Source organism: Cupressus sempervirens, chromosome 11 (genome assembly GCF_028749045.1).
Source record: "Cupressus sempervirens isolate cs-2001-9-10 chromosome 11, ASM2874904v1, whole genome shotgun sequence".
NCBI classification, from domain to species: domain Eukaryota; kingdom Viridiplantae; phylum Streptophyta; class Pinopsida; order Cupressales; family Cupressaceae; genus Cupressus; species Cupressus sempervirens.
The window spans coordinates 184,451,195-184,474,639 of record NC_143128.1 but is presented as its reverse complement, the minus strand read 5'-3'; positions in this window follow the sequence as shown (position 1 = coordinate 184,474,639).

Here is a 23,445-nt window from a genome sequence, read left to right as displayed (position 1 = left end):
GTTAAGGAAATCATTGGATGGGATTACAATACTTGGTGTAGATATCATTATTGTGGAGAATATGGATACATTGGCAAAGACTACTCAAGGCATCACTTGAGAAAAAGAGATACAACAGTAAGATGTTATACATGCACCGAACTCGATCATATAGCCAAAAATTGCATGAATATAGGAAAAATTGAAGATAACAAGAAAGCTAAAGCTAATAACATTCAAAACCAGATGAGGCAACAGTGGATTCCTAAATCTACCGAGCAGAACAGTTCAAATGATGGAAATGTCAATCAAGAAGTGGGTGACTCCACCATTTCCAATTAGATTCATAAAGTGGGATCTGGAACTATATCATCAAGCTATATCTAGAGTAGTTCCAATTTTTTTTTTTAAAAGGGCAAAAGATCCAATCAGTATTTTAGATACAAAGGGTCATAAGAAATTGGATCATACCAAGCAAAGTCAGTCTCAAATTCAACCGAGCTAGGTCGGGAGTAATTAAAGTTTTGTTCAATAACCAAGTTTCAAGCTTCTATCAAGCAAGTGAATGAATGACAGCCTATCAAGCACTATTTCATCTTAGCTACTTTTGTACTGAGCATTAATGATAAAAAAAATTCATCAAAAAGGTAGAATTTGATTTCATTCTTCATCACGATTACAGAGCTAAGAGATTTCCAAGCGCACTCAAGCAAATTCCAAGCAATTTCAAGTGATTTTCAAGCAGAGAATTTGTTCAAAAAATTTCTTACACCTACTGAGTAGCGATGGAATTTGGGAGTAGCAGTAGCAACAAGGCAAAGAAGGGTTTAGAGATGCTAGTAAAGGGTGCAGAATGGAAAGTGCCTAACTTCAAAATTGTTCTAGCCAGTGCAAAATCTCTTGACCCTAATGGAGTTCAATCCCAAATTCCACAAAAGGTACTCCTCATAAACAATATTTGTACACATTTTAAATGTTCTATTCAAGAGATTGGAAACCCTGAAATGGACAATGCCCTAGGAGAAATGAGTGTTGATGGCTCTTTAAAACCCAAGCATAAGCATTTAGAGACCAAAGGATTAACCCATATCTCGCATATGCCAAGAAGTTTCCAAATTAAGTGGATCAGTTACATACTCAATTGTGTTCACAATGGGCAACTATGGTTAGAGAAACCATTGTTAATCACCAAGAAGATGATTCATAAGATTACTGGTCTCCCCATACTCAACAAAGCCAAATCTACCAAAACCCTAGGTCTGGAGGAGTTACAAAAGAAAACCCTAGCTAAATGGGATGGTAGAGGTTTGAAGGTTAGCACTATTACTGATGTTGAATTAAGGTTTGGCATTCACGTCATTGCTCACAAGATTTATAGCTCTAGTCATTTGAACAGTGTTCCTTGTGAGGCCGTGGATTTGACATTCAAGACTGTGAAGAAAAATCTAGAATTTGACCTATCAGAATTGTTGTTGAAATAATTGAACAAGAATATGGACAGCATAAGGACCTCAAAGAATAGTCCCTATAAATTTGGCTCTCTACTAACTTGTTTATTTTTCTATGTTCAAAAATTCTTTCCATCAAAGGGCTCAGTTGTATGGAGAAAAGACACCCCAATTCTATATCAAATTAATGTGTTTATTGCTGACATGGGAAAAAAATTTGAGAAGGTTATGGATAATTATTTTGAATATTTCAAAGAAAGAATGAATAATAGGTTCTGAATTCCACCAAAATTGGTTGAAGATTACAAAGATGATGTGTGCTTCATGGTTGACTATGATAAGGTATACATTCAAGCAGTCATACCTCGAGTTGCATGGGTGAAACCTTTTCCTTACGAGGTAAATATTGATGAGGCTAGGGACATTATTGAAGCACTGGTGAATGAGCCTGTAGATCCTAAGCTTCCTACCTTTGGCACTTATGATGAAGCCAAGACTAGAAATGAGCTTGAAATCAAGCTACCCTAGGCTATAAGCAAAGGAAAGAGGAAGATAGCCAAATTGAAAATTGCATCTAGCCCTCTTATGCTTACTAAAGGTAAAGGAGAGGATGAAGATGAAGAAGAAGAAGAAGAAGAAGGAAAAAAAACAAGAATCTGAAAAAGAAGAGGAACTACCAAAGAAGAAAGGGAAGGTTTTTATCACCAAACCTAAGAAGTAGCCAACCGTAGTATTCTCTAAAAGAACCAGACAAGGCAAGCAGGAAACTGTACTTTTTAGGCCTCCACTCACATTTGAGGAAAGGCTAAAACAATTAAGGACTGGAGAAAACATCATCAATTTTAAAGCTCTCAAATATGAAACTTGGACTTCAACAGATAAAAAGGAGATTGAAGACTTGGTAATGGAAAATTTAGGAAGTTGGAAATTCTCTCCTGATCAATTTGCATCTCAAATTCTAGTAGTACTTCTTGACAAAATAAAATTCAGATTGGAGAACAAGGTACAAACTATCAAAGATATATTTGAGCAAAAATTGAAGGAATTAGTACCCAATCTGATAGATGCAAAAGTCAAAAAGGCATTGTAAGATCATGAAGGAAGAATGAATAAGAGATTCAATAATTGCCTCATATTATTAAAAGACATTGAATTAGTTGTCAAAAATGCTATAGATATTTGGAATGATGCATATCATCTCAGAAATCCATCAGATGATCCTATTGAAATTAAGGATGATGATAGCAGTGACAATGATGATTTTGATAACACTTCATCTATCACAGTTACACCAGGAGAGCTACATGCACTAATGGAAGAAAAAGAGGAAGCAAAAGAGGAAGAAGACAAGGAGGAAGAAGCACTTAAGGAAGAAAAAGATGAAGAAGATCCAGTAAAAATTGTCGTATAATTTATTGCATCCCTTCCTCACTCTCCACCAAAGATAGTTAAATCTACTATGGAGACATCTTTTGCAAGTGAAATTATTGTTCAATCTTCACTAGCCACCTCCTAGCTCCATGTATTTGAAACAAATATGCTAAGCACTTTATCTATCGAGCTTACTATCACTTCTTCAGCTACTGAGTCAACCTCCTTAGCTCCTTCACCATCAATGAGTATACCAGTAAGTTCTAAAATCTTGTTTTCATCAATTCCAATAAGTTCTATAGTTTTGTTTTCATTAGCATTATGTGTATCCACTTCGACTATAATCAGTTCAAATACTACTATGGGTACTCTACCGAGTGTGATACCATTTTTGGGAAGTGTTTCTATTTTTTATTCGGTTAATACTTCCATTGGCAGTCAATCCTCGAGTCCTATCCCAATTTTTACTACTATCCCTTCTATCTCCACTATCATGTCTATTCCAAAGGTCAAACTAGTAATCTCAGAAGTCAAACAAAAGCATCCATTAAAACTTCTGATCACTGGAAAGGAAATTGAAGAAGACATTGACTTAAAAATAGAGATAGTAATACCAAAAATTGACTATGACACTACTACCATTGAAGAGATGAGGTTAGCCAATAACCTCATAGAGATGAAAGCTATGCAGAAGCAGTTAAGGTCTGAAAGGGATAAGGAGTATAGAATAATTGAGAATGCAAAGGATATAATTACACAAGCTATAAGTGTTGAATTAGATTCCACTCAACACATTTTGATTTAGTTAGAAGAGGCAGTAAATAAATTCAATGAAGATCCTTCCGGACAAGAAAAACTAATTTAAAAGGCTAAAAGGAAATTTGATGACAAGGTGCTAGAGCATCTTTCTCAATAGATAGCAATCAAGCAAGTTGAATTGTCCACACTTTTGGGTAATTTTGAAAATTCTTTTAATAATGAAACATCACTTTTTGCCAAACTTTGTGATGTTTCTAGTTTTACTAAAGAAATAAAGGATAAGCTAAATAAGATTGACATTGATATGCAATCAAGTGCATCTAAGCTAAAGGTGGACTCCTCCTCCACAACCTCCCATCGCACCAAAATCAGATATCTGGCAGACGTGTAGGTAGAACTATTAAGAGAGGAAGCAAGGATCTAGTCTACACTAATAGACATCCAAAACATGATCCTTCCTATCATGGATACAATGCAAAAACATATTACTCATTGCAAAACATTAATCCAAGATCAGAACTTCTTAGCTGCTGATCACATGATTCAATTATCAGCAGAAATTCAAATTGCTCTCTCCACCTAACAAATTTTGCAGCAGACTTCGGATAGTACTTTTGCCACCATCCTTAAGGTACATCAAGATTTTCTATCTCACTTTGGTGTAGTCATATAAACTATATATGTAGTCCTTTGGCATTATTGTCAAAAGGGGGAGAGATTTAGCATAATAAATGAGGAGAGTTATCATCATAAGTGAAAGGGGGAGCTAGCACTCAATAGAGTTAGCATGTGTACATAAGTATCTTTATATATACATTATAAGTCATCAAGAAGATATATATAAATTTATATGCAACAGTTCTACAAAGATCAATTTTAAAAATAAAAAAAATTTAAGAAAAACCAAAATTCATTGAGTCAGGTTATGTACATATGTTTTGGCTTATAAGTGTTTTGTCACTAATGCCAAAGGGGGAGATTGCTGGCATTAACATATTATTTCCATTAGTGAAAACACTTATCTATATTAGTTTAGCTACCGAGCTCAACACTCATTTTCCTACACTCACCAAGCTTCACAGTTTACACTGAGCATCTCAGTATCTACTGAGCAGTTAAACTATGTCATGGGAATCAAGTGTAAACTGAGCATTGGAAGTTGCAATGGTTACCAAGTGATGGAAGTGTAATGTTTACCGAGTGATGAAAGTGTAGTGTCTACTTAGTGAAATCAAGGTAAATGAAGGATTTAGTTCTTACCGAGTAACACTATATCTACCGAGTAACACTACATCTACCGAGTCACTAGTGGTTACTGAGTTCAGAACTACGTCGAGTGATTAGTATGGACCAAGACTTCACTTCTATTGAGTGCATGATGATGCTGAGTAATGCAGTGGATGCTAAGTATCAAAAGGTCACCGACTCAGTTCAATGAACTTGAGTTATTTACTATTGGGCCGACTTAGTAATGTTTTGTTCACTTGTGTTTTAGCTGACCTTTTAATTATAATTATTAGAATGATATATGTTTAATGTATCATATCATTTACAATGTATGCATGAGAGTATCAAGGAATGGACATGTAATGCTTTCAGAAGAATAAATGTGAACCAGTAGCAGAGCATAATATTCAGCAAGGTCTACAAGGAACAGTAAAAATTCATCAGTGACAAGAGGTGATCTATACTTCAAGGATCTAATTAGAAATCAAGGTTGTAAGTAGATCCACTATTTCATCCTAACAGGTGAATCATTTTTTGTAAATCCTTTAACAAGGTAGACTTAATAATCTTTGTATAAATCTCCTAACAGAGTGCATACTTCAGTGTATGTTTGTAAATCCTCTAACAAGGTGGACCTAGCAGTCTTTTGTGCTCCTAATAGGGTAGATCACCAAAAGTGGTCAATGTAAGCCTTAATAGGCCAACTTTATATTGTAGTATTGAAATTTTTTGGGTAACATCCCCACCCCAGTTTTATTTTCTATTTGGAAGGTTTCTGGGTTACCAAATCACTATGTACATGTGTTATGGATGTTTGATCTCTCATATATGTAGTAGTTTAGATTAATGAATGGTGAATAGTATATATGATTTAAGTGTTGAATTGTTTTAATGTTTTGGAGTTACTGATTCAGCCCTCCCCTCTCAGTAACCTGTCATATCTTGAATATTTCCAATAGAGATTAGATATTTTTGTTCTCTATAAGTTCATTTTGTTTGTCCTATTGAAGTAGTGATTTCTCTAGCCTTTATTGTATGCAACCATCTTGTGTTGTAAGTTTGTATTATCAATAGAAGTTGTAAGTTAAAGAATTTGGAAATTGGTTGAAGCCCTATGCTCCCAAATTTGTAATAATTGAATCATTTTTTGAATAGAAAGAAAACAAGCAAGCATATTAGTCAATCTCTAATTTTTTGGCTTATTTTTGTTTTTATTCCTATCTATTTTGCATTGTGTTTAGTATTTGAGTAAAAAAGAGTTGTAATTCTCTATTCTTATCTTTTTGTTTTAATGGTGGAAGAAACTAGACTATAGGTTGGTCACCAAGTAACTCGATATCCTAGTTAACTAAGTTCTCTAATCTAACTCGGTTCCAGTGATGATCAAGTTCTTCCTGTGTTTACCAAATCTTTTGGTCTTTGTATTGATCGAGCTCACTTGGTCACTATATTAACAAATCTCACTCAGGTCATTACTTGAGTAAGTTTACTGAGCTCACTCAGTTCCTTAGTTCACCAAGTTCACTCAGTCTAGTGTTACTTGATCCCTTTGCTACCGAGATCTCTACTTTGGAGATTGAGGAACTCAACATTGCTTGTCAATCAGTTCCTTAAGGCATCGAGAAACTCAACACTCATTGTGTCACTTAACTGTCGAGCAAAAAAAATTTGTGAAATTTTCTCATGGTGTCAAAGCTTTAAGGCCTCACATCCTTGTGATTTTGGGCATTGTTTCTCTGGGTATTTGACATGGTAAGAGATGTCAAAAAGACATGGTAGCAACCACCATCCTTTAATGGACAAAATTATAACACTTGGACAAAGAAAATGAGAATCATTATGGCTACAAATGATCTGTGGAAGTTTGTGATGAATGGGTTTAATGATATAACCGACCCAACATAGTATGCTTCTCTCAACAAGCATCAGAAGACTTAGGTAAAGGAGTCAAGAAGAAGGGATGCAAAATCCCTAAGCCCAATTGAGGTAGCAATGACAAAGACTATTTTTCCTAAGATAGCAACAACTAACTATTCAAAGGAAGCATGGGATATTCTTGAGACAAAATTCAAAGGAACTGATAAAGTTTGAATAATGAAGCTACAAATGATTAGAAGGGAGTTTGAGGACCTTCAAATGAAGGATAATAAACCTATTATAGATTTTAGCTCAAGGATCTCTACTTTGCTAAATCAACTCAAATCAAATAGAGAAGAGTATGAAGAGCAAAGGATAGTGGAGAAGATATTGAGTTTACCTCAAAAGTATGACAATCTCGTGATGACCATTAAGGAAGTAAAAGAACTCACCACATTGACAATGGATGAGTTGATGAGAACTCTTCAAACCCATGAGTACCAAATTAAGAGGTCAACTACAACTTCCTAAGAGAAAGCTTTCAAACCTCAAGAAAATTCAAGAGGTGCGGGGAGAGGAAGAAATGGCTTTGGTAGAGGCTCAAGAAGTAGAGGTCTTGGAAGAGATGGTCAGAGAAATGATAGAGGAGAAATTTCAAGAAAAGAAAGCAATCAAGAGGGAGTAAGAAGCTCTCAAAATAACTCTAAAGGAGGTAAGAAGAACTAATACTCCAACAAGAGAAATGTAGAATGCTATTACTATCATAAATTTGGGCATTATGCAAGTGAATTTTGGAAGAAGCAAGGTAATCAGTCAAGGAAGAGTGAAAATGTGGTTGATGTGAATATGGAAAATACAAAAAATCCCATAGCCTTGATCATGTGTAACATTGGTGAAGAAGGAAGCCCTAAGGTATGGTACTTGGATAGCGATTGTAGCAATCACATGAGTGGTAATGAAAGTTTATTTTCATTCATTGATAGAAATTTCAAGTCTGAAATTAAAGTGGGAAACAATGGAACCATTCCCATTATGGGAAAAGGATCTATCATGGTCAGCACCAAGAAAGGTGAGAAGAAGGAGATACAAAATGTTATTTTTCTTTGGGTATGAAGCACAATTTGATGAGTGTTGGACATCTCATTCAAAATGCTTACAAGGTGTTGATAGAAAATGACAAGTGTGTCATTCATGAAAAGGATGGGAGTAAGAAGATATTTGCATATGTCCAAATGATAAAGAGCTAGATGTTCCCATTGAAGATAGAGACATGTTTCTTTTCTCAAGTCATTGCTGCACCTCCCAAGCATGCATATACTATAGTACATAAGCAATCAGCTCTTAGAAGCATGATTGAAGACCCCTCCAAGCTATGGAATCTTAGGTATGGACATCTTGGCTTTGCTAGCTTAAATTTATTGTCCAAGAAAAGAATGGTAGATGGTTTGCCAAACATTATAGATTCATGTGACAAGTGTGAGGCTTTTATTTTGGGTAAGCAACATAGGCTTCCCTTCAATTTTGGTAATTTTAGAAGGACAAGGGCACCATTAGAATTGGTAAATTCTAATTTAGTTGTCCCTATTGAAACCACTTCTACTAGGGGGAGTACTTATTTTATAACATTCATAGATGATTTCAGCTATAGGACATGGGTATATTTTTTGAAAAGGAAGTTTGAAGAAATTGATAAATTTGTTGAATTTAAAGCCCCACCTAAAAAATAATGTGGACACTATGTAAAAATTCATAAGGTTGGATAGAGGAGGGTAGTATACTTCCAATTTGTTTCAAAAATTTTGTAGCAAGAATGACATCAAGAAGGAGCTTACAACTAGTTATACTCTGTAGCAAAATGAAGTGGCTAAGAAGAAGAATAGGACCATAGTTAAGATGGAAATGACCATAATGAAAGTAAAGGGATCCCAATTGAATATTGGGGAGAAGCTATTTCAAAAACAATATACTTGATAAAGAGGTATCCTACAATGGCAGTCTATGACAAGATTCCTCTTGAAGCATGGTCAAGACATAGATGGATACTAGAGCACTTGAGAGTGTTTGGATGTGTATCATATGCACATGTATCAAAGGAACAAAAGAAAAAGCTAGATGAAAAAAGTGTGAAGTGCATCTTCACAAGTTATAGCTTGGAATCAAAGGCTTATAGGTTGTATGATCCAATCACCAAGAAGATCATCATTTCAAGAGATGTAGATTTCTTGAAAATTAATCATGGGATGGCTTGATCAATGAATCTTCAAGCACTTCAAGTAAAGTGTTGACTATTGATGAAGAAGATGAAATTAGTGATCAAAAAAATGAAGGAGCAACAGATATACCTAACTCGAGACAAAGGCAGAAAGGAAAGCAACCTCAAACATGCAAAGCTTCAACTTCTAGTAGCTCAAGAAAACTCCAAGTTGGTATGCATAATAGTAGTAGTAGCAATACTAAAAATTCAAATCCCACTCTCACCTCCCTATTGCCAAGAAATACTAAGATTCTAAGGGAGATATATCAAGATGAAAGGTATGATGAAGAATATAATGAGAATGTTAATTTTGCATTATTTTCTCATAGTGATCCAATCTATTTTGAAGAAGATATGAAAGAAGAGAAATGGTGTAATGCCATGGATGAGGAAATAGATTCTATAGAGAGAATGAAACATGGGAGTTAACTAGTTTGCCTCTCCAGAAACAAGTAATTGGAGTTAAATGGGTTTACAAGACCAAGTGCAATGCTAAAGGAAAAATAGATTGACATAAGGCATATTTAGTGGTCAAGGGGTACAAGAAGCACTATGGAAGAGATTATGATGAGACTTATACCCTAGTTACAAGAATGGAAACCATGTATGTTGTCATAGCAATTGTAGCCCAACACAATTGGAAGGTATACCAAATGGATGTAAAGTTTGCCTTCTTGAATGGTGCATTGAAAGAAGAAGTATATGTGGACAAGCCATTTGGTTATGAAGTTACAGGTGAGTTACACAACATGTATATGTTGAAGAGAGCTCTTTATGAGCTCAAGAAAGCTCTACAAGCATGGTATAGCAAGATTAATTGATACTTGATGATCAATGGCTTTAGCAAAAGCGATGGTGAGCCCACTCTCTACATCAAGGCAAAAAAATGCTAAGGTTTTGATTTTATTCTTGTATTTAGATGGCTTAATCTTTACTAGAAATGATAATTTCCTAATTAATGAGTTCAAAGAGGCCATGAAAAATAAATTTGAAATGATAGACCTAGGTCTCTTGAAGTACTTTCTAGGCATAGAAGTAAAAATATTGCATGATGACATTTTCATCTCTCAAGAAAAGTATGCAAATCATATCTTGGAGAGATTCAAAATGTAGAACAATAAAGAAGCCCCAAAACCAATAGTAGTAGGTCTAAAGTTGAGTAAGGAAGATTGTAGTAGCAATGTGAATCCAACATTATACAAAAGCATGGTTGGAAGCTTGATGTTTTTGACAACAACTTAGCTTGACATGATGCATACAGTAAGTTTGATTTCTAGATTTATGGAAACACCAAAGGGTTCCCATTGGCAAGTGGGAAAGAGGATACTAATGTGTGTGAATGGTACAAGTGATTTGGAATTTTTTATACTGTTGATAATGATTGTAAGTTGATTGGTTACACTGATAGTAATTGGGCTAGAAGCGTAGATGATAGGAAGATCACTTCTAGTTATATGTTTTATATGGGCTCGGGTGCAATTTCATGGGCATTCAAGAAGAAACCAATTGTTGCAAAATCTATAATAGAGGTTGAATACATAGTAGCTAATTCAATAACATGTCAAGCTATTTGGTTAAGGAAAATCTTGGTAGATTTGAATGAAAAGAAAGAGGATGGAACCATAATATTTTGTGACAACATTTCCTCAATTACATTGACAAATAATCCAGTCTTCCATGGGAAAAGAAAGAACATTGAGATGAAATATCACTTCATTAGAGAGCTAGTGGAGAATGGATAGATCAAGATAGAATTTTGTAAGTTTGAGCAGCAGCTAGTAGACATATTCACTAAGCCATTGTGCATAGCAAGTTATGTGTACCTAAGAAGCAGTCTTGGCATTGTTGATTTGGTTCAGGAGTGATCCTTACTTATTGGCTTGGGACAAAGGGGGAGTGATGAAAACTATTGGTTTCCCTTTGATCCAAATGCTCACTTATTTGTTAGAGGAATTAATATCAATAAGTGAGTTCAAATTTGAAATGAGAGCAAAATTTTTTTGAGACAAGACAAAAGGGAAGAACGTTCATTCATTCCATACAAGTATAGAGATTAGTTGAAGAGAGAAAAGATTTTAAAGAGTAGAAGGAAGGTTCAAGAAACCAAGAAGAAGATCAAAGGTTGTAGTAGAATGGGATCAAATCTTTTTGTTCTTTATAAGTTCATTTTATTTGTCATGTTGAAGCAATGATCTAGGCTTTATTATATCCAACCATCTTGTGGTGCAAGTTTATTTTATCAAAAGGAGTTGTAGGTTAAAGTATATTGACTCTAGTTGAAGCCTTATGCTCCAAAATTTGTAATAGTTGAATCAATTTTTGAATAGAAAGAAAGTAAACAAGCATATTAGTCAATCTCCAATTATTTGGATTATTGTTGTTTCTATTCCTATCTTTTCTACATTATGTTTAGCATTTGAAAAAAATAGAGTTGCAAGTCTCTATTCTCATATCTATGTTTTAATGGTGGAAGAAACCAGACTTTAGGTTACTCACCAAGTAACTAGGTATAATAGTTAACCAAGTTCTCTGCTCTAACTCAATTCTAGTACTGACTGAGTTCTTCTTGTGTTTACCAAATATTTTGGTCTTTGTGCTAACTAAGCTCACTTGGTCACTATATTAACCAAACTCACTTGATTCTCTACCTAAGCAACTTGATTGAGCTCACTCGGTTCCTTAGTAAACCTATTTCACTTGGTACGGTGTTGATCAAGCCCAATGCTACCAAGTTCTCTCTATTGGAGATCGAGCAAGTCAACATTACCTATCAATTGGCTCCTTAAGCTGCCAAGAATATTGGCACTCATCATGTCACTTGACTATCGAGCAATTTTTTTTGTGAAATTTTCACAATTAATGGTCCAACATCTTGAAAAGATATATTGTCAGTTACAAAATTGCTAAGCTCTTTTGTCAAGGTTGGATCTCTTTTATTATTGTCTTTGTTGAATTTTGGATTTTGTCAACTATAGTTATCGAACCCAATTCAAAATTTGATCAAACAGAGCTAAGCTAAAATGTAGGTTTAATATCATGTAAGGTGAACCCTAAATTTTATGTTGGAATTCTTCAAAATAACTAAGAGGGGAGGGAGGGGGTGAATTAGTTATTCAAGGTCTAGATGTACAAATAAAGCTTTTCAATTCTTAGTAGACCCATATCCATAAAACCTTACCATGCATGTATCCATTAGATAATACAATACTTCAACTTTGTAGGTTACTGTCCTAGGTGAAAACAAATTTGCAAAAATGTAAACATGAAACAACATAAGAAGATTCACACAATTTCAACACAAGAACTTTACATGGAAACCCAATTTTGGAAAAACCACAAGTAGCATGCTACTTATTCTCACTCTTCTAAAGTGATGCCCTATGAAAGGCCAACACTATTAAAGGTTATAATACACACTATTAAATGTAACTTGGTTAAAGGATTTCAATCACCCTATTAGGAGTGAGCCTTGTTAGATGTCTTTAGATCATTCCATTAGAATGTAACCCAATTAAATGATTTACAAATGACTATTAGGTCAACCTCAATTGAAAGGATTTAGCCTAAACTAATACAATGATTAGCAAGTAATAGTAAGGCTTGACTTGATAACAAATTACAACTCACTAATAGATTATAGATCTCTATTTCAATCCTCCATTCTACTTGGCATTCACACACTTAAGCTCTAATAGTTTGTTCACCCTTCAAGCATTCATACTCTTAAGCCTTATGTCTTTGCATGTCAATAGTACTCACTTTTGTTCACCCATTGAATGAAGCAATGCCCTAGACTCCTTGTCTTCCTTAGTTTCTCGCATATGACAACCTTTACTTCTGACTACATATCTCTATAAATAGAGAATTTAGATCTTTTGTCACTTAAGCACAATCATCCATTTTAGGGTTAGGTAGGATACAATGAATCTACCCATTTTTCCATTTGGTTCCTCTAGAAAATTATTCTACAACCTTCCTTGAATTCACCTCAAAATGGTTTACTTTGAATTATGTGCTACTAGTTCATCATAGATATCTTCCACATGCTTCATATTATTCAAGAAAATAAAATAGTCAGCTCAGATTCATCAAATCTTTGATTTAACACTGTTTATTAGTACTCGACATCAATATGTTGTCACTTAGTATCTATACTATTATGTTACTTGGTCAACACTAGTTTACTCAAAAAACATTAAAGTTTACTGATACTCGACATCAACTAAACTTTACTTGGCATATACTAACAATCACTCAACTTGCACTATTTTCCATATTTTCTTGACACCTCTTGTTTTTCACTTGGCTTCCATTGATTTCTGGTCACCTTGTACTGACTAATTTACAATGCTTAGTGGACACTTTTCTTAGTTGATCTTCTTCTAGTTCTACATTGAGTAATTTTTCATTTCAAACTTTAAGTGCTATTGTTATCTCTTCTTTTCAAGTCCTCTTCATCAATCAACTAAATGATAGCTTTTAGACCTAAAAGAAATTTTCTGACCAACAAGTAGTAGGTTTAACATCATTGATAAAATAATGATTGTTCTAGTATAGATTCTTCTCTTCAAAACAATATTATATCAACAATATCCCTCTTTGGCATTGATGGCAAACCAATACCAAAAAGAAAATAAATCTTTAAAATTTCTTCTTCTATTAGTGTAGTATATGTCTTTCCTCTATGTAGGGTAATGGAAGCTTTGTTAAGGTCCTTTACTACTCCCTCTTTCCTATATCTCCCCTTTAGAATATCACTCCCTCTTTCTAATATTTAGGTGTATCCATCTCTATTTTCTCTGCTCTTTTAGATTATTTCTCCCTCTTACTAGGTATATGCTTTTTTGTATATCTCTTGGTCATTTCTCTCTCAATGCTTATTGTCATGTACTCAATCTCCCTCTAAGTAGTCACCTCTAGTAGTCATTTCTCCCTCTTTGACAACAATGTCAAAGAGTTATCATCTTTGTATGTAGATATAATCAATTTAGGTTCTCCTTCTATCACCTTTCATGTGACTATAAATATTCTAATTCAGCTCCTTCATTACTTTAGGCAACTCCTAAAGTAATATCCACTATGTCAAGTTTTAAGATACGACATTCATCTCAGTTGATATAGGGCACAACTTATGCTTCTGAAGTAGCTATGGATAGGGGTATAACCCCTAATTTACCTCTTAGATAATCATAAGCATCCTTAGTAAATATTTTATGAATATGTCAGCTATATGTGTTTTTTGTATTCACAAATTTCATCCTCACTTCATTGTCTTGAACTAACCCTCTCAAGTAATTATACTTGATTTTAATGTGCTTAGTCTTTCTGTGCATCAAAAGGTTCTTTGATATGTTTATAGTACTTGTCTTATCATAATAAAGTACCATAGGTTTAGTAATTTCCTCCTTCATACCTTTGAGTAACTATTTGATCCACACCACATTTTACAATTTACTGCAACAACCACATATTCAACTTCAGTAGTAGATTAAGATATACAATTTTGTTTCTTGTTATTCTAGGTGACCAATCTCTTTCCTAAGAAAAATGCTTCACAACTTATGCTCTTTCTATCATCAATATTGTTGGAATTCTTTAGAGTAAATGAGAGAGGGACTGAATCATTTATCCAAGATCTAGATGTTTAAATAAAAAAATTCACAGCTTAGTGAACCCATAAAACATTTATCATCATGCATGCATCCATAAGATTAAGAAATCACTTAAAACTTATAGGTTATTATCAATCAATTTACAAAAATGTAAACATGAAACATAATAGATTTAGCAACACATTTGACACAATGATTTACATGGAAACCCAGTTTGGGAAAAACCACCAGTAACATGCTACTCTTTTTCACTCTTCTGAAGTAATACCTTGTGAAAGGCCAACCTTGTTAAAGGTTACAATACATAGTGTTAAATGTGACCCTGTTAGGAGTGAGCCTTGTTAGAGGATTTTAGACCAATCACTTAGAATGTCACTTGGTTAAAGGATTTACAAATAACTGTTAGGTCAACCTTAATCCAAAGGATTTACCCTAGAATGATATAATTATTAGAGAGTAACAGTAAGGCTTGATTTGATAACAACTTACAACTCCATTTGAAATTTACAAATTTTTGTTTTAGTCCTCCATTATGATTGGCATTCACACATTTCAGCTCTGATAGCTTGTTCACCCTTCAAGCATCCATATCCTTAAGCCTTCTTGCTTAACATTCCAATACAAACTTCAATTATGTCATTAAATGAAGCAATACCCTTGAGTCCTTGTCTTTCTTAGGTTCTCACACATGACAACCCTTGCTTCTAACCAACCATCCCTATAAATAGAGAATTAAGATCTTTTGTCATTCATTCTCCATTATCCAATTTAGGTTTAGGATAGATTAGGTAGGATTCAATGAATCTACCCCTCATTCCATATCACTACTAGAAAATTCTCCTTTAAACCTCTTTGAATTCACCTCAAAATGGTTTACCATGAATTTTGTGCCACTAGCTCATCAATCTTATCTTCAACCTGGTTCACACAATCCAAGAAAAAAAACTTGTCGACTTAGATCCATTGAATTCATGATCATTGTAATAATTCTAACACTTGGCATTAACTTGCTTCTAATGCTCAACACATACTACATTGCTTAACATCCTTTGTAAAATCATTTAGCATGAACTAAAGTTTACTGTTTCTCAGCATCAGCTAAACTTTACTCGACATCCACTATTTTGCTCAGTATACACTAAAATAGACTTTTACTCAGCTCCAACTAATTTTCTACTTGGCACCTACTATCCATTTGGTCAAGCTTGGCAAAAAATATTTTTTTAACTTGTTCTTCTGAACTTGCTTAGTGTAACCAACCTTTGCAACCTTAAGTAGATTATCAATGCACTACAATATCACTATCTTATCTAATTCTTGTACTCCTTTTTATATCATAACTAAACCTTTCCTCTAGGTGTTATTATTGCATCTTTTGATCAAATCCTCTTCATCAATAAAATAAGTGATAGTACTTCAATCATATAAGTAGTTGTCTTACCAAAAGAAGTAGGTTTGACATCAGTAACAAAACAATGATTGAAACACATTTATCATACTTGTATCAATCTATTTTCAATAATCTCCCTCTTTTGCATTGATGGAAAACCAAACTGATCAACCAAACTGACTTTGTTAAAATAGTAAGACCAACAAAACACCCAAAAAAAAGTTCCTTGTATTGAAATCTCTCCCTCTATCAGCAACTTTCATCTTTTGAATAGGCTACAAAATTTTGTTTTGTTATGATCAATAGACAATCAATAATCAATTCAACAATCAAAAATCAATTCATCCTTATGACTCCCTCTGAATTACTTCTTATATATCCCTTCTAGAGTATCTCCCTCTTCCTAAGTAGATTTTATTAGTAGATACACTTTCTATCTCAGCAATCAACATTTCTCCCTCAAACCGTTTGTTAGGATTTCTCCCTCTTTGTTCAATCTCTTGTATTTCTCCCTTCAGGATTAGTTTAGTCTCTTGTATTTATCCCTCTTTGACAACAATAACAAAGAATTATCATCTTAATATGGAGATATGAACTTCTTTAGTTTCTCCCATGTCACCTTGCTTGTGACTAATTTGTAGTTTCAACTTTTGGATTAGTTTAGGCAGCTCCTAAAGTAAGATCAAATGCATCAATTTGTAACATATGGAAATCAACTTGTTTGATGTAGGGTACACCCTTTGTTACATAGATACCCTTTAATAGGGGTATCACCCCTAGTTTACCTCTTAGATACTCATGAGCATCCTTAGGTAATGATTTTGTAAAGATATCAACAATTTTCTCTTTTGCGTTAACATATTCCATCTTCACCTCTTTATCTTGAACTAATTCTCTCAAGTAATGATACTTAATTGCAATTTTCTTAGTATTTGTTTACATCATAAGATTATTTGATATATTTATAGCACTTGTATTATCACAATAAAGTATCACTAGGTTAGTGATCTCTTCCTTCATACCTTTGAGTAGCTATTTGATCCATACAATGTTTGTACAATTTATAGCAATAGCAACATATTGAGCTTCAATAGTAGATTGTGAAGTGTAATTGTGTTTCTTGCTAGTCCACATAACCAACCTCTTGCCTAAGAAAAATGCTCCTCCATTGGTGCTTTTTTTGTCATCAATGTTTCTAGCCCAATCAACATTGGTATAGGCTCTTAATTCAAATTTCTCATTTTTCTTATAGTATAGGCCATATTCCACTGTTCCTTTCACATATCTCATTATTCTCTTTACAACCATCAAATGATTATCTCTATAATTAGTAGATAATCTTGCAACTATCCATACAAATAATGCAATATCAAGTCTACTATGTACTACATATTACAATTTGCCAATCATAGACCTATATAATGTTTGATTCACCTCAGTTGAATCATCATTCTTTGACAATTTATGTCCTATCACCATAGGTGTACTTATTAGTTTGGAATCCTCCAATCCAAAAAAAATTAGTATCTCATTGACATAATTTGATTGAGTGATGTATATACCATATTTTATCTTATGTACTTGCAAATCCACAAAGAACTTGATCTCTCCAAACATAGACATCTCAAATTCTTGCTTCATTTCATTTGAAAAATCCTTACATAAAGCATCTTGACCTCCAAATATGATATCATCAACAAATATTTTAGATTAAAAAAATACCTTTTCCTTTCACTATCTTCATATACAAATTGTTGTTATCATTAGTCATTTCAAATCCAATCTTCACAAGATAATTTTGAAGTCTCTCATACCATACTCTTGGTGCTTGTTTCAAACCATATAAAGTTTTGCATAATCTACATACCATGTTCTTATTGTTAATATCAAAAAATCCTTTTGGTTGTTCTACGTAAATTCTTCCTCTAATATGCCATTTAGAAATGTAGATTTAACATCCATTTGATAAACTTTGGAACCTTTTTATGTAGAATAAGCAAGCAGAATTCTTACTCCTTCCAAACTAGCAACAAGAGAAATTGTTTCTCCATAGTCAATTCCTTCTTCTTGTGCATATCCTTTGTAAACTAATCTTGTCTTTTTCCTTGTGACTTTACCATTTTCACCTAGCTTATTTCTGTATACCCACTTGGTGCCAATCACATTTTTGTCTTCTGGTCTAAGAACTACAGCCCATGTCTTATTTTTCTCAATTTGTTCAATCTCTTGTTCCATGGTTTTACTCTAGTCCACATCTTCTAAGGAATCTTTTATTATTTTAGGCTCTTTTATGCTTAGTAAACATGTATCATTTCTCAATTTGTTTCTTGTCATTTGTCTAGCATCTTTATCTCCAATCATTTTTGTAGCCAAATGATGTCTCTTGACATATTTGGACAATCTTGGTTCAGCTCTTGTTTCTTCATTTGGTATATCTACTTCGAAGTCACTATGTAAATCTCTATTAGGTAGTTCAACATCTCTCTCATGTATATAAATCTCAGAATCATAATGTGCCTCAACTTCATTCTGTAACTTGGTAGTCACTAAAACTTGTTGTTGGTTTGTAGCTTGATTTGCATCATCTTCTTTAGTAGGCATACCTTCATAAAAATATACAAATGATTTGTATTCTCTTGGTTCCTTTATAGGTTCTACCACATATACTTCTATATATTCATCAAATTTCACATTTTCACTTTTCATGACTTTGTTAGTGTTAGTATTTAAACCCTTATAAGGTTTACTTCTTATGGAATAACCTACGAATATGCCTTCTTCACTTTTTGCATCTAGTTTATCATTCCTAAAATATTTGTGAATAAAGTAGTTGCTTCCAAATACCCTAATATTTTACATTGTGTGGGTATCCATACCATAGTTCAAAAGGTGTTGAATGAGTACCTTTCTTGACTTGTACACAGTTCAAGGTATAGACAACTATACTTATAGCTTCTCTCCAGTATTTCAAAGCAATATTTTTCTCTATCATGAGTGTCTTAGCAAAATCCATTAAAGAACTATTCCTCCTTTCAGAAATTCAATTTTTTGGAGGGGTTCTGGGAGCAAATGTCTATCTTTTGATACCTCTATCATTATAGAAATCTCAAACTCATTTGATGTAAATTCTCCTCCTCTGTTAGATCTCAAACATTTTAGACTTTTACCTATTTCCTTCTCAACTCTTTCTTAGTACCATTTAAACATTTGGAAAGCATTAGATATCTATTTCAAAGACATAAGTATCATCATTCTAGAATAATCATCAACAAGCAACATAATGTACTTATTTCCTTTGTAGCTTTGCACTTCAATTGGTCCACACTAGTTAGTATGAAAAATCTCTAGTATTTTTTTAGAGGTATGAGTTTTACTCTTAAAACTTGACTATGTCATTTTTCCTAACTAACATCGCTTGCACATTATATTATTAGACTTCTTCAACTTAGGAAAACCTCTAACTTTTCTCATGTTACTATTACTAACCAAGTTATCGAAATTGACATGACATAACCTTTTGTGCCATAGCCACACATCATCAAATTTTACAATTAGACAAGTAGCATCCTCTATATCAAGGTAGAATAGATTACTCCTAGTTTTATCACCCTTCAGTTTTCCATTAGTATCATATATCTTAGGAATCTTGTTTTTAAACTCAACCTTACATCCTAAATTATTCAATTGTGACACACTCAATAGATTATAGTTAAGTTCTTCAACATAGTATGCATTGTCACATAAATTTTTTTTGTGAGTTTGATGGAACCTTTTCCTTTTATCAAGCATGGTGCATCATAGCAATTCAAGGTAATGAACTTACTTTTATCTCTAGTCGTGTGATGTGAACACCCTCTATCAATGATCCATTTGTCATTCTTGTTCACGTAGGACACAAGTGTAGTTGCTTCATCTTCATTAGATTTGTCCTTCATTACAACATGCACCACTTCATTATCATGTTCATCAGATTCATCTTTTGTTACCTCTTTAGCAATGTAGCAAGACTTCTTGCCTTTGTCTTTGTAATCCTTGTTGTTTTGATCTCTTCTACTTTTGTACTTGTCACCACCTCTGTAGTTCTTCTTCTCTAGACATCTAGCAACAATATGAAAAACTTCATTATAATTGAAACAAATGATAGGTAATTTACCTTTAAAATTGTCTTTACCTCTGTGAAATCTCCTTACCAATAGTTTTTCAATTTGATCTACATCCTCCTCATCTATATCACTATCACTAGACAGATACTCTTTTTTTCTTCTTCTTCTTCTCATTAGGTTCCTTCAATGATAGCTTAGCTTGAAAGTAGATTGAATATTTTCATGTTTTTAATTATCAAAGTTAGATAGCTTAAAAGCAATGAGCCTACCTACTACACCTTCAAGAGATAGTGTATTCCCTGGTATACATCTTAATTCTTGTATTGCAGAAACTCTAATAACATATATAGACAGTAGTGTTCTTAAAACTTTTCATAGTACAATATCATAATCTATTTTACTAGTAGCTCCTCTTATTACATTAATAACATCTAATATCCTTGAGCAATATTGAGAAATATTTTCACATTCTTGCATTCTCATATCATTAAACTTACCTCTAAAACTTTCAGCTTTAGCTCTTAGAACATTCTTTTCTCCTCCATAGATGGTGTGTAGAGCATCCCATATTTTATTTGCACTATCAAAAATTTTGATATCATCAAATTTAGCATAGCTTAAGGAAGAGGCAATCTCCAATATTTTCTGGTTGTGTTCGTTCTTCTTTTTTAGATCCTCAGTAGTTAGGGATCCAACAAGATCAACATGCTCAGTAGTAATGGTAGATTGTGCATGATCTTCAAGTTCTCCAAGGTGTAGCTTCATCAAATTTTTCCATGCAAGAAACTTATCTCTGTTAAGTGTGGGTACATCTTTTTTTGACATCTTGATCTCTATGCTTCTAGTAACTTCAAACTAGTCCTCTTAAACAGATGCCTATAATAACAATTGTTGGAATACTTTACAATAAATGTGGGGAGGGGGGGTGAACTAGTTAACCAAGGTCCATATGTATATATAAAACTTTTTATAGCCTAGTGAACCCATAAAACATTTATCATCATGCATGCATCCATAAGATTATGTAATCACTTAAAACTTGTAGGTTACTATCAAAATAATTTGCAGAAATGTAAACATGAAACATAACAACTTTAGCAACACATTTGTCACAATTATTTACATGGAAACCCAATTTGAAAAAAAACACAAGTAACATGCTACTCTTTTTTCACTCTTCTAAAGTGATGCCCTATGAAAGAAGAACCTTATTAAAGGATTTCAATCACCTTATTAGGAGTGAGCCTTGTTAGAGGACTTTAGACCATTCCCTTAGAATGTCACCTGGTTAAAGGATTTACAAATGAATATTAGGTCAACATTAATCCAAAGGATTTACCCTAGACTGATATAATTATTAGAGAGTAGTAGTAAGGCTTGATCTAATAGTAACTTACAACTCCATTTATAGATTATAGATATTCATTTCAATCCTCCATTATGCTTGGCTTTCACACATTTTAGCTTTGATAGCTTGTTCACCCTTCAAGAATTCATATCCTTAAGCCTTCTTACTTAACATGCCAATAAAGACTCTTAGTTAGGTCACTAAATGAAGGAATACCCTTGAGTCCTTGTCTTCCTTAGGTTCTCACACATGACAACCCTTGCTTCTGACTAGCCACCCCTATAAATAGAGAATTAAGATCTTTTGTCATTCATTCTCCATATCCAATTTAGGGTTAGGAAAGATTAGGTAGGATTCAATGAATATACCTCTCATTTCATATCATTCTGCATCATCCAATTTAGGGTTAGGAAAGATTAGGTAGGATTTAATGAATATACCCCTCATTCCATATCACTTCTAGAAACTTCTTCTTCAATCCTCTTTGAATTTTCTTTAAAATGGTTTACCATGAATTCTGTGCCACTAGCTCATCAATCTTATCTTCCACCTAGTTCACACAATTCAACAAAACAAACAAATTTGTCAGCTCAAATCCATTGAATTCACAATCTTTCTAATAATGATGACACTCGACATTAAATTGCTTCTAATGCTAATTCACATATTGTGTTGCTTGGCATCCTCTACAAAATTACTTGGCATGAACTAAAGTTTACTAGTGCTCGACATCAACTAAACTTTACTCGATATCCATTATTTTTCTCTGCATACACCAAAATAGACTTTTACTTGGCTCCAACTAATTTTCTACTCTGCTTGCACTAACTTTGCTCAACACCTACTATCCATTCAGTCAAGCTTGGTAGAAACACTTTTTAAAACTTATTCTTCTAAACTTTCTTAGTGTAACCAACCTTTGCAACCTTAATTGGATTATCAATGCACTATGATATCATTCTCTTAGCTGATTCTTGTATTCCTTTTTATATCATAACTCAACCTTTCCTCTAGGTGTTATTGTTACATCTTTTGATCAAATCCTCTTCATCAATCAAACAAGTGATAGTACTTAAATCATATAAGTAGTTGTCTTCCTAGCAAAAAGAAAGTTTCACATCAGTGACAAAACAATGATTGAAACACATTTATCATACTTGTATCAATCTATTTTCAACAATCTCCTTCTTAAAAAATGTTTCCTTCTCAATCAACATTTGTATAGGCTCTTAACTCAAACTTTTTATTTTTCTTGCAGTATAGACCATAATCTTCTATTCCTTTTAGATATCTCATTATTCTCTTAACAACCATCAAATGATTCTTCTTAGGTTTTGTAGAGAATCTTGCAACAATCCCAATAGATAATGCAATGTCAAATCTATTATTTACTAAATATTGCAATATTCCAATCATAGATCTATATAATGTTTGATTCACATCACCATAATCATCATTCCTTGACATTTTGTGTCCTATCACCATAGGTGTGCTAACTCATTTTGAATCCTCTAATCCAAAAAAAATCAATATTTATTTTGCATGCTCAGACTGAGTGATGTATATACCATATTTCATCTAATATACTTGTAAGCCAACAAAGAACTTGATCTCTCCAAACATAGACATCTCAAATTCTTTCTTCATTTCATTTGTAAATGCCTTACATAAAGTATCTTGATCTCCAAATATGATATCATCAACAAAAACTTTAGCTAGTAAAATACCTTTACCTCATTCTGTCTTCAAGTATAGATTGTTATTATCATCAGTCTTCTCAAAACCAATCTTCACTAGATAGTTGTGAATCCTTTCATACCGTGCTCTTGGGGCTTGCTTTAAATCATATAAAAATTTGTGTAGTCTATATACCATGTTCTTGTTGTTAGCATCAAAAAATTCTTCATTCTATTCTATGTAAACCTCTTCTTCTAATATATTATTCAAAAATACTAACTTCACATCCATTTGATAAACTTTGAAACCTTTGTATGTAGAATAATAAAGAAAAGTTCTTACTCCTTCCAATCTTGTAATAGGAGAAAATGTTTCTACATATTCAATTCGTTCTTCTTGTGCACACCCCTTGCAAACTAA